A 13845-nucleotide genomic window follows, 5' to 3' on the forward strand; every position below is an offset into this window, starting at 1 on the left:
ACACTAACCAATAGGAAAAAAATGTGGATGTTTCTGTCCTGATTCTAATCAAAGGAGAAAAAGAAAAAAGTAGGCGACATCTTGAGAAGAACAACACTTCAACATTTCCTTAGTGGCCACACAGCATCAGTTATGGTGTGTGAACTGTGCAGATATCTATTCAATATCTCCTTCCCCCTTAAAAAAATCTCCCATTTTCACCCTCTTACTCAGTATATTTATAGAGTGCTTATATGGAAACAGAGTATATAGGCAGGGTACCACAGATGGGGTGTCTTAAGCCCCACAGACTGGGTAGCTTAGCAGAAATGTTCTGAGAGTGTGAAGGTTAGGAGGTCAAGAGGAAGGTGCTGGCACGGTTGGTTTCTGGTGAGAGGCTCTTCCTGGCTTGCAGATAGATGGTGGCCTCCTTGCTGTGTCCTCGCGTGGCCTTTCTTCTGCACGTACAGAGGGAGCTCTGTGTCTTCCGCTTATAAGAACGCTAGTCCTTTCAGCCCTGCTCCTGTGACCTCATTTCACTTTAATTACCTCCTTAAAGGCCCTATCTCCCAACACATCTCACCGGGGATCCGTGCTCCAGTATATGACGCTGGGGACGGGAGTGGGGAGGAACCGCTCAGTCCATCACGGGCCGCCTTCACTTTGGATAATCCTGTACACCATCAGGTGAAGAAGACTGTGTTTTTTCACAGGGACAAATTATTAAAGATTACATTCCTACCAGAGGATGCTCAAATGAGCATATGTAGTTAAATTCAAGAATTTTTTTTTTTTTTTTTTGGACCCAGGAATCCAGAGTGGTCTAAAACCCCATGTCCCTTCCTGCCCTCCTTTGGAGTGATTCAGACCTTCGGCACTTCCCTTACTTTATGGGTTGACTCCGTGTGCTTTTTCCAACAGTATACTGAGACTTGCATGCTTGAAGATGCAAGATATCTGAAGAGTTTTGGGATTTTTTCCTTCATCTTTGAAGGCAGTGTTACTCTTCTTAAACTTTTTAGTCTAGGACCTCTTTTATACTCTAAAAAATTATTGTGGACCCCTAAGAGCTTTTGTTTATGTGGATTATATCTCTCAATACTCACTGTGTTAGAGATTAACACTGAAAGATTTTTAAAAAAATATTAATAGACTTCATAATGACAATGAAAACCTTTTACATATTAACATAAACAATGTTTTTAATTTTCCAAAACAGAAATATTAGTGAGAGGCATTATTTTGCATTGTTGCAATTTTTTTTAAAATGTCTGCCATAATAGAATACAACTGGATTTTTAGATTTGCTTCTGTGTTCAGTGTGTTATATAAAGTGTCATCATATAGGCTAGGGAAATCTCCACAGAACACTCATGAGAGAATGAGTGTGAAAACTGAAATAACGTTTGATTATGAAAATAGTTTTACCCTTGAAGACCTGCTGAGAGAGTATCAGAAATTCCTGGTAGTACCCATACTGGATCTCGAGAACCGTGACTCTACACGTTAAACCTGTCTTCTGTAGAGACTGGAGAGGACTATCTTAGGAGTACCTTTTACAGAAGGTAGAAAGTGGAGCTGTTGGAATTGGGTAGCGAGTTTCTGAAGAAAGATCTAGGTCACGGGAGAAGGAAATGGCCTAGCCAGGAATATCCAACAAACCACACATCAGGTGCCTTTGTTATCTGAATATTCTAGTCATTTATTTCATCTCTGGATAGTTGTAAGCTTGGGAAGACACAGAATTATTTAACATTCTTAAATTAGCTTTAAAAATAATCAGTGATTTTTTTGATCTGTTCTGTGTTTATACCGGAAAAGTTTTCTTCTTTATTATTAAAAAATAAAAACGACTTTATCGTTATTTTTTGATGGTTGCCAAACTGTGATGTTCTACGTGCAGCAGTCATTTTACATACACTAGTTCCTGTCAGGCCTGTCTATTTATTGAAGGATAGTTGGTTTACAATATTGTATGCAGCAAAGTGATTACATTATGTATGTATGCATCTGTTCAGTTCAGTCGCTCAGTCGTGTCCGACTCTTTGCGACCCCATGAACCGCAGCACGCCAGGCCACCCTGTCCATCACCAACGCCCGGAGTCCACTCACACCCATGTCCGTTGTGTCGGTGATGCCATCCAACCATCTCATCCTCTGTCGTCCTCTGTCTCCTCCTGCCCTCAATCTTTCCCAGCATTAGGGTCTTTTCAAATGAGTCAGCTCTTCACATCAGGTGGCCAAAGTATTGGAGTTTCAGCTTCAACATCAGTCCTTCCAAGGAACACCCAGGACTGATCTCCTTTAGGATGGACTGGTTGGATCTCCTTGCAGTCCAAGGGACTCTCAAGAGTCTTCTCCAATACACTTCAAAAGCATCAGTTCTTCTGCACTCAGCTTTCTTTATAACCCAACTCTCACATCCGTACATGAGCACTGGAAAAACCAAGCCTTGACTGGACGGACCTTTGTTGGCAAAGTAATGTCTCTGCTTTTTAATACGCCGTCTAGATTGGTCATATCTTTCCTTCCAAGGAGCAGGCATCTTTTAATATGTGTACATACACACACATATATATACATGTCTGATTATTTTCTATTATAGGTTATTATAAGATACCAAGTATCGTTCCCTGTGCCATGCAGTGAATCCTGTAGTTCATCTGTATTATGTAGTCATGTGTGTCTCTTAATCCCATACTCCTAATTTATCCCTGTTCCCATCCTCCCTTTTCCTTTTCAGTCACCATAAATTTGTCTCCTATGTCTGTGAGTCTGTGTCCGATTTGTAAATAGATTCATTTGTATAATTTTTTAGATTCCACGTGTGAATGATAATGTAATACTTGTCTTTCTCTGTCTGGCTTACTTCACTAAGTATGATGTTCTTCAGACCCACTCATGTTGCTGCAAATGGCAATATTTCGTTCTTTTTTATGACTAAGTAATATATATATGTGTGTGTGTATCCACCACATCTTCTTAAACGAGTTGTATGTTGATGGGCACTGGAGGTTTTAACAAGCTGTCTCTTTCCCAAAACCCTCTGCTTCCAACATACATAATATGGGTATATCATTTATCTTCTCAGTCCTTTGGTGAATTCTTAGACTTACTTTAATTTTGATGAATTCAAGGCCTATAAGTTTATAAGTGCAATTATTTTTTTTTCTACTTGTCCTGATCTATTGAATAATAGAAAATCCTTTGTCCCATGCCTGTCCTGCCATAAAATGATCTAGACCTTTAAGAGAACTAGAATCAACTCTCTTTTTCCCTCTGGGTTCTTTGGGGCTGTGAATGACTGGGATTGATCTACTTAAACTGTCTTGCTCTTCAAAAACTATCTGCACGCCTATGTTCACAGCAGCATTATTTATAATTGTGAAGATGTGAAAACACCCTGAATGTTCTTCTGTGGATGAATGGATAAAGAAGTTGAGTGTGTGTGTGTGTGCACATGTATGTATGTATATATGCAGATAATATATGTGCCTATATGTATGTGTGTATATACACACACACACAATGAAATATTATTCAGCCATAAAAAGAGGATATCCTACAATTTGCAACAACATGAGTGGACCTAGAGGCTAAGTGAAAGAAGTCAGAGAAAGACATATTTTGTATGATCTCACTTATATATGGAATCTTTAAAAAAAAACAAACCCGTGCACAAACACACATCAAACTCAAAGAGATCAGATTTGTGGTTATCAGAGGTGGGGGTTTTGGGGAGGGGAGGTTGGAGAAAGTAGACAGAAGATACAAACTTCCATTTGTAAGGTAAAGAAGTACTGTGGATGTAATGTGCAACGTGATGACTATAGTTAAGACTGCTATATGATAGGAAAGTTGTTGAGAGAGTAGATCCTATGAGTTCTCATCCCGAGAAATTTTTTTTTCTTTTTTTAAAATTACATCTACATGAGATGATGGATGTTAACTAAACCTATCGTGGTAATCATTTCACAATATGTGTAAATCAAAACATCATACTGTACACCTTAAATTTATACACTGATGTATGCCAGTTATTTCTTAATAAAACCTGTGGGTGGGTAGGGGGGGAGAAACTGTCTTCTCTTGCCCTACTCTGCAAATAAGACATACGGTGAACTGTGATGAGATGTAAACAGGTACACCCTGGCATGTACAAGTTAAGTTAAGCCGAGTGAACTAGAGTTCTGTGAAAGATCCCTCACCTACTCATTCAAAGTACTTTGAAATACTTACTAACATTATAGAGAATTTAGCCCATCACTGTGTTGGTGTTTATAGTGTCAGGAGTATTTTTTAACAGAAGACCTTCATGGTTCCTTTGGGTAAGTGGACAAGAAATAATTGTGGAACAAAGGCTTAGAGTGTGGCATGAGAGTGTGCAGTAATTGTTCAAGTGAATAGCCTCTCAGGTTGGTCTTTGTGTAATTAAAATCAGAGTATTATAATGGTGCATATTCCTGATACTTGGCTGTTATATTTTTTAAACTTAGAGCCAAAGCCAAACAAAATATTCCCTTCCTTCCTAGGCAACCACTGATCTGTTTTCCCTCATTATAGATTAATTTACATTTTCTAGATTTTTATGTAAATGGAATTATACAGATTTTACATGAATGAAATCATGCACTGTTGTTGAGCCTGGGTTCTTTCACTCAGCGTAATTGTTTTGAGACTCATCCAAGTAATATCAGTAGTTCCCTTTTATTTTGTAATTTTTGCCTTTTTTTTTTTTCATTTTTTATTCCATTTTATGGATATACTATAACTTGTTTATCCATTCAGGTCTTAATGGACATTTGTTTCCAGTTCGGGGTTAATATCAGTCTCCCTTGATTTCTGAAGTAAAAATCTTGATGTAGACATTTGTTGTTTCTCTTGGGTAAATACTTAGGATTTGATCGGTTGGGTCTTCTGGTTGCTGTATGTTTCTACTTTTTAAGAAACTGCCAACGATTCTCCAAACTGGTTTTACTACTTCACATTTCCATCAGCAGTATATGATAATGCTTCTTCTTCACATCCTTGCCAAAATTTAGTGTGATTAAGCTTTTTAATTTAGCCAATCCGATCAGTATGTCATGATATATCTGCGGTTTTAGTTGGCCTTCCCTGGTGACTACTGATGGCATGAAGTTGAGCATGTTTGCATTTTTTTCTTTTTTTTTGGCCATTACTTCATCTTCTTTTGTGAAGTGACTGTTCAGATCTTTTGCCCACTATTTTGAATTGTAGGAGTTCTTTATGTCTTTTGGATACTAAGCCATGCAAAGATATAGACATATTTGTGTATCATATGTAACATATGTTTCATATATATTGCACAGACATATATAACGGCTCCATGTATATAAAGGCACTAAAGGCTGCCGTTTTCTGGTCTTGGCTGTTAAGAAGCCCATTGTATTTGAGTTGTTGTTCCTCTGTGTGTGACATGTAGCTTTTTATTTTCCAGCCAATTTCAGGGTTTCCTTCACTTTTGGTTCTAGCAGTTTGTTTCTTCGCTTGGTTTTCTTTGGACTAAATATTTTTTGATGGTCGTTGAACTTCTTGAATCTGTAAATGTGTGTCTTTCACCATATTTACAAAGTTTGGGGCTCTGGGTTCTTTGGATCATTGTTTTGCCCAGGTGTGTTTTTTTTCCCCCCTGTAATTCTGGGACTCCAGTTACATACGTGTTGTTAGTTCTTTTGTGCCTTTGAGGCACTCCTCTCTTTTTTTCTCAATTCTTCTTCTTTTCTCTGTTTCAGATTGAATAATTTCTGTTTACCTTGAAGAAATGTTTGCTGTCTGATATGAGAATCATAATTAATATTGACCTTCAGCTGAACGTTTAATCCCCTAAAAAATAGCTGGAGTAAACAGCTGCAGTGAAACTTGGTTCAATGAATAAAACTAAAATATAAGTTTAAAAAATATCCAATAGAGTATGATTTGTTGTCAACTGTTGTTAATTGAAATGCGTTTTTGAGCAAATTGGCCAAGTGATGAGGTATGCGGGTGTCATTTCCTATAAAGATACTTTTATCATCCAGGACACTGAGTTCTATTTCCCATCAAGCTTCAGCGCAGTCATTTTTCCCCAGGGATGACCATATGTTGCATCTGGTTTTTGTACGAGGATGAGAAAGCAGCAAAATGTATTAGAAATATTTGCATCAAAAATTTTTAAAAAATTTTAGTAACGTTTCCTTCACGTAGCCGGAAAAAGTGTGTGTTAGTAATTATAGATTCTCTCATCCCTAGTTATCATGTTTTACTGTACCAGGATTTAACTAGTACTACAGGGAAAAAAAGAAATAGCAGATATATTTTTTCAAAAAATCAACTACAATTATGACATGAGAAATTTCTCTAAGAATGTGATTTCTCAATCAGATCTGATCTCTGTTTTGTCTGAGATCAGGATGAAACCATGTTGCTCAGTCTCAAACTGTCAGCTTCTCTCTTTCTTTCAGTGACTTTTATATTCCTCTTTGGGCTTAAAGTATTGAGAATTCATTTTATTGTAAAATGTAAAAACTCATTTTTAAGAAACATGTTCTCTTTGTGCTTTTTAAAGGAAGAAAAGGATATCTAGATTCAAATAATAACTTGTAGCATCTTGTAGACTTTTTATTTTAGTTGACGAGTGCTTGGACAATGTTAGGATGTTCTATTACCTAAAAAGGACTGATTAAAAAAAAAAAATTATGTACCACAGTGCAAGAACAAATGACTTCTCAGAGGTTGCTTAACCATTTCCTCTAAGTCTGAGAAAGTGGTTGTTTTCAAAATCACCCAGCTGAATTTGGGTAGAACTAAACTTAGCTGAGCAGTTCTGTGGGTTAAACTCACTTATTGTTTCACTTCTATCTTCCTGTAGTTAAAGTTTAAAAATTTAAAAAAAAAGAAAGAGAAGAAAGAAATCTTTTTGGTTCCAGTCATTTTTACTAGTCAGCTGACTGGACAAAAGTTCATTATTTTCTCTGTAAAACATAATAGGTTTAAAGGGTCTCTAAAAAAGCATCACTTCATGGTAAATAGAAGAGGACAAAGAGAAAGCAGTGTCAGACTTTATTTTTGGGGGCTCCAAAAGCACTGCTGACGGTGATTGCAACCGTGAAACTAAAAGGTGCTGGCTTCTTGGAAGAAAAGCTATGACAAACCTAGACAGCATATTAAAAAGCAGAGACATCACTTTGCTGACAAAAGTCTGTATAATCAAAGCTATGGTTTCTGCACTAGTCATGTACACATGTGAGAGTTGGACCATAAAGAAGGCTGAGAGCCAAAGAATTGATGTTTCTGAACTGTGGTGCTGGAGGAGACTTGAGAGTCCCTTGGACTGCAAGGAGATCAAACCAATCCATCCTAAAGGAAATCAGTCCTGGGTGTTCATTGGAAGGACTGATGCTGAGGCTGAAGCTCCAATGCTTTGGCCACCTTGTGCAAAGAGCCGACTCATTGGAAAAGACCCTGGTGCTGGGAAAGATTGAAGGCAGAAGGAGCAGAGGGCGGCAGAGGATGAGATGGTTAGAGAGCATCACTGACTCAGTGGACATGAATTTGAGCAAATTCAGGGAGATGGTGAAAGACAGGGAAGGCTGGCATTCTGCAGGCCAGGGGGTCGCAAAGAGTCAGACACGACTTAGCGACTGGGCAACATAAAAGGTTCTACTTTTCTAAAATAGCAGTCAATAATGGTTCAGTGAAATGGTCGGACACGTATTGTATGTGGATAACTTCATAGTCATAATGAGCAGGGGGCAGGAGGGAGTCCACCTTACTGCCTGTGATGGAATAGTAACACGGTGACTATAGTTGGACAAGATCAGTGTTTGAGTATCTACTAAGTAATGGCTCAGAGAAGGAGATGGCGAGCCACTCCAGTGTTCTTGCCTGGAGAATCCCAGGGATGGCGGAGCCTGGTGGGCTGCCGTCTCTGGAGTCGCACAGGGTCGGACACGACTGAAGCGACTTAGCAGCAGCAATGGCTCAGAGGACTGTGGGAACCACAGCACGAGTGCCTGACACATTGTGGTAATTGTGTTCATCTCTGAGGCCAGCCTGAACCTCAGCTCTGATCTAGAAGTGACTGTGATCAGAGCCTTTGAAGATACGGGGCCTGTTCCTGAACAAGGGGCTAGTTTAAGTTATGCCGCATGGAGCTGAAGGGTTTAGCTACTGCAGCTGAGAAAAATGTGAGTTTGAAACTTGGTTGTGCCGCTTCTTAGCAAGTTCTTTCACCTTCCTGCCTCTTACTTCATCCATAGAATGTTGTGGGGAATAAATTAAATGAGATGACACGTGTAAAATGTTGGTTACTTAATACAGAAAACCACCAATTATTGAGCACTTGCTGTGTGCTAGGCTCTGTTCTAAATATTTCACATGTGTCTCATTTAATTCTCGCAGCTCAATGAGGTAGATCACTGTTACTATCTCCATTTTACAGATAAGCAAACTGAGCTTGGAAAGACGAAGTAACCTGCTCCAGGTTATACAGGAAGTGACAAAGCACTCTGGTTCCAGACACATTCTTAACTTCTCAGCTGTTTCCAGCCTGTTATTAGCATGTGCTAAACCCCTCAGTGAATGCTGACTTTTATCACCATCATTATTGGTGGAGGTGTTAAAATGGTAGGTGGTGGTTATGAACTTGGTCTTACTTTTTTCAGTATCTCTCCTGGGCTTGCTCTGGGACACCTGTTAGGCAGAGCATCCTCACATCCACTGATGAAGGAGCGAGAACCTCCCTCAAGTCAGCTGCATCCAGGTCCTTGGTCTTTGGAGGAAAAGCCCACAGCTGCATGCAGGACTTTTGTATAAAGAGTGTAAAATGTCCTGAGTATACCAAGTGTTCCATTCTCTCCCTATGTGTCTGAGTTTAAATCTAAAATAACCAAGAGACCCTGCATATGGTCCCATTTCAAAGATGTCAGGGAATCACAGTAGTATGTACAGTATAATCTTTTGTTTTAGGAGGATAAATTAGTCTGTAAGAAGAGTGCCTCCCAAACATTAATGGTATACTGTGTGGATGGCGGGTAAGTTAGTCATCTATTGCTACATAATAAATCACAGAACTTAATGGCTTAAAACGGCAACTGTATATTGGCTTACGATTTTGTAGGTCAGCAGTTTGTTCTGGGCTCAGCTGGATGTTTCTTCCACCGTTCTTGCCCGAGGTCACTTGTAGCAGCTGTCATCTGGTAGCCTGATTGGGAGGGAGCTGGAAGATTTAAGATGGCATCGCTCCCATATCTGGCAGTGAGTGCTGTCTGTTTGCTGGTCTTTTTTTTTTCTTTTTCCGTTTGGTTCCTTGTCCCCAAGTAGGCTAGCTCAGATTTCTTCTCACGGGGCTCTCCAGGTCAGCAGAAGAGAAATGGTGAACGCTGTAATACCTCTTAAAACATAGGATTGGAAATTTTATAGTGTTGCTTCTGCTGCTTTCCATTGCTTAAAACAAGTTACAAGGCCAGTGTGGATTGGAGAAAGTCTCCAATTCCTAATAGGAGGTCCCATGAGAGATTAATAGCAAATTTTATCCTGCTATCCAGGTTTCTTGATTTCACTATCTAGGGCCATTTTAAGACACCTCAACTGTTGATAATTTTCATTAATTTATCACTGTTAGATCTTGAGTGGTTAAAACATGATCTGTACATGTTGGAAGGCTTTTCATGGTTTTTTTACATATAAAACATAGAAAATATAAATATGAAAACATCCAACTTACCTTTAATTCCACCTTCCAGAAATACCACTAATATTTTTATTTACAGTGTATCTAGCAAGATGACTCTTTGTTTCAAGTTCTGTAACCTGCCTCTTAATACTATATTTTGAACAGTTTTTCATGTGTAAACTAGATGCAAATAATTTTTATGCATTATATTTTATTGGATGTGAATATGCCTGTCCCTTGATGTTACATATGTAAGTTTTTTTTTTTTCTTGCTATGTGAACAGGATTGCTCTAAACACTATACATATGTGTCTGTGCAGTTACTCTTAGGAGAAATTCCTCTTGTGGAGTTATTTGTTCAAAGAATGTATTTTAGGCTTTTGACATGTATTGATGCGACATGAGTTTTAAAATTACCTGGTTCATTAGTAAGTATTAGCATTGCAGAGCTAGGTTGTTAAGCATTACAGTGAAATTGTTCTTTAGACATTCACAAGTAAATGCATACATTATGGTTTATGTTTGTGGAAATGTGTGTGCTCTTGACTGCCAAGATGAATTCTTAGGTGTGAGCCTTATACACCAGTTGCCTTTAACACATCTCAAACATGATGCATACTTTTTAAAACCTTGTTTACTGGCTAAAGCTTTTCTTTTGCCTCTGGGACCACTGACTAGAGTTCTGCTTCTGTCTTCTTCCATATCTCTGTGCTACCCATGGCGCATCTGTCATTTCCAGGTTCTTTTTTGTTTTTCCAAATGTTTGAGAACATTAACATTTTGCAGCCTGGGTGTAAACATTTTTCTAGGACAACCCTCCACCCCCCAGGCTTTTTTGTTTTTCCTGCTAATATTTAATTTGGTAGCAATGTTATTTGGGAGTCACCTTTGTAGGGTCTTCCTGATGCATAACTCAGTTTTCATAGAAATAATTAAAAAAAATTTTTTTTCATTTAATACTTAGTTATTCCATAACCATAATTATAATGTTAACTAGCATAAACTGATTTGTGAACAGACACTAATTCTTGGTAAGGACGCAGCTGCTTTGGTGGGGGCATACGTGCTTGAACCTTGTAGAGAGTAGCCCTTTAGTTGGAGACAGTGGGCAATGGCGTTAGAAAATGTTGCAGAGAGAACGGAGAATGTTGCTTAATTTGCAGTTTTGTTAAGTGGGCATAGGTTAAAAGAACATCTACCTTCTTTGTTGAGGTAGAAAACGCCCTTTCTTTCCTGCAGGAAATGACTCCTCCCTGATTTTTTTAATTCTTTTTTTTTTTTTTTAATATTTATTTAGCTGTGTTGCACCTTAAGTGCGACACACATCTTCCGTTGTAGTGTGCGGGCTTAGTTGCCCTATGGGGTGTGGGATCCCCACAGGGATTGAACCTGTGTCCCCTACATCAAAAGGCGAATTCTTAACCACTGGACCACCAGGGAAGCCCTAATCCCTGTGTCACAGTTCTTGTGTTAAACTGCAGGTGTTTATCTGTTCCTCTCCTTGATCCTTTGCATTAAACTCTCTGTCTAAAGCACTTCATGGTGGGATTCTTTATGTGCTGTGTCTCTGGTACTCTCCTGGATCGTTGGCATTCTCTGGCAGAATGTCTCCTTTTCCTCTTAAATGTTCTCCTTGATAGATATTTAAAATAATGTGCTTCTTAGCTGCAGCGAAACTAGCAAGTAGTTCCTCTTCTTTGCTCCCTTCCCTCTAGCACTGAAATGTTGATTTTTGCTCATTGGACCACTCAACTGCACAGAAAATAGCAGCTGTGATTAGACTCAGTAAATATATGCAGTGTAGAATTTGAAAATGGTAGAAAATTTATAAACTGAATGTTTTAGTTTAGAAAGTAAAATCATTGTCTATGTTATATGCTGCCTTTTAGGTTATTTCAGCCAGAAAATGTTGAGCATTATATAAGTTTAAATTGCCTTCTTAGAAATTGTAACGGTCATTGGATATCTGAGTTTTATTGTGTAAGTGCAATTATAGCAAATGAGTGTGGCCTTTAGATACACTTAATCCCTAAGGATATTTTTGGAAGAGTTGTAGTGTCTTTACAATCAAGGCAGCTATTTGGCAAATGTTTTAGGAGCTAGATGACTTAAAAATGTAAAACCTGTGTATTAAAATCTCTGAGAATCAGATATAATCATCTAAAGTTATCCTGTTCCACACTGGCTATGGACAAATTCCAAATCTGCCATGGACATTGCTGTTGCTGAGCCTAAATGACATCAAGGGGTTAGCATGAGGTTTCTAGACTCTTCTTATTTTATAAATTTATTTACTAATATATACTGTAATGACATTTAAGCATCATTTTATAATAAAAGATGTGAGGGAGGAAATTATATTGGTGGATCTTAAAGAGAAATACTAGTGTGCTTGACTGAAAGGTAGACGATCCATTTATTTGCTTATGATTTTGAAATTCCTCCCCTAGTTAGGTAATACATTGTTGTTGTTCAGTTGTGTCTGACTCTTTGAGACCCCCTCGACTGTAGCCTCTCAAGCTCCTCTGTCCATGGAATTTCTCAGGCAAAAATACTAGGTTGCCATTTCCTTCTCCAAGGTAGTATATTAGCAATAGACTATTAATGCAGCATTAAATAATTTGCAAAGTGTTATTGACCCACTTACCTTATTTGCCTCCTATGATAAAGCAGACAGAGCAGTTATTATTCCCATTTTAACAGTGAGGAAACTGAGGTTCCAACACACATCAAGTGATGGAGTCAGAATTAGAACCTCCAATTTCTCTTCACTATACTTTATGCCTCCTAAACCACAATTGACTTAAATTATATGCTGGCTTTGAGGAAAGAAGAGGAAATGTAGTCTGAAGAATCAGTGTCCAGTAAAAATGAATTGCAATGACTCAGAGCTAATAATCACTGAAATAGTACTAAACCCAGCCTCAGAGCAGGTGTTAGAAGAACTTTCTTAACCTCATAGCTAGCATATTAACTTTGTTTTATTCCAAGCTTCAGGTCTCAAAGATTTTATGAGTGAAAATGAACATAATTTTCTTTAATTAATACTTCATTTGAATGTATTGGGTATTGCTACTTTGATTTCAAGCTTATTGCAGGTTTCTGCCATGGTAGGCACCAGGCACACAAAGATGAATGAGATAAGAGCCCCTCCCTGGAGCAATTATCTAAGTGTGAAGCACAATTTTAAATTATAGTTTACTGATGCAGAAATTCTCTTCTCTATGGGATAAACCAGGCCTTGAAAATTTTCTAAACTGTCTCTTTCCCAACCTCTAATCCTTTGATAGGCAAAAAGTTGCCAGGATTAAAATGTATTTTGGAAAGTATAGGCAACAGGTATTGGAACTCATCCGAAATGTGAGAGCTCGATAAGCGTGTGTGCACATGTAGTGTGCACAGCTTCCATCTTCCAGGTTGGAGGGCTTCCAGTGGTGTGTAGCAGAGAAGGTGATGGCACCCCGCTCCAGTACTCTTGCCTGGAAAATCCCATGGACAGTGGAGCCTGGTAAGCTGAAGTTTATGAGGTCCCTAAGAGTTGGACATGACTGAGCGACTTCACTTTCACTTTTCACTTTCATGCATTGGAGAAGGAAATGGCAACCCACTCCAGTGTTCTTCCCTGGAGAATCCCAGGGACGGGGGAGCCTGGTGGGCTGCCATCTATGGGGTCTCACAGGGTCAGACACAACTGAAGTGACTTAGCAGCAGCAGCAGCAGCAGTGTGTAGTTGGAGAGGGTACAGTGACTCATAATTCAGGAATGATTGTTTTGATCTCTCCCTGTAGTCTCTGTACAACATTGGCAGGGCAGCCAGCATAATTAACACTGCACAGTCTAATTATAAATAAGGCGCCATGGACAGGGGCACCTGTCTTGGGTCATCTTCCAGGTTGGCAGGATTGCATTAGAATGATGACTAGATAATGTTAAGTTTGCTATAAATCAAGTTGCTTTTCCTAGATTGTCCAAGAAATAACCCTACCGGGAGAAAGTAATATCGGTGGAAGACTCACTGGCTTCACTTTTTCAGGGCTCATTTAAGTATGTTGTTATTGCAGTCCTTCTAACCTTTTCATCCTAAGAGAAGAGTTAGGCATCTTAATTTTTATGGTGTACAAACAATACTTTGGCCACCTGATGTGAAGAGCTGACTCATTGAAAAAGACCCTGATGCTGGGAAAGATTGAAGG

The 13845-nt window shown here is 38.7% G+C and overlaps 1 protein-coding gene across 1 annotated transcript in view; it reads left to right on the forward strand.

The window, feature by feature from the left end:
* Nucleotides 1-13845, forward strand: part of LNPEP (leucyl and cystinyl aminopeptidase) — a 105409-nt gene that overhangs the window by 15213 nt on the left and 76351 nt on the right. The window lies entirely within an intron of this gene.

The sequence above is a fragment of the Ovis aries genome, chromosome 5, assembly GCF_016772045.2.
Source record: "Ovis aries strain OAR_USU_Benz2616 breed Rambouillet chromosome 5, ARS-UI_Ramb_v3.0, whole genome shotgun sequence".
Lineage (NCBI taxonomy): Eukaryota > Metazoa > Chordata > Mammalia > Artiodactyla > Bovidae > Ovis > Ovis aries.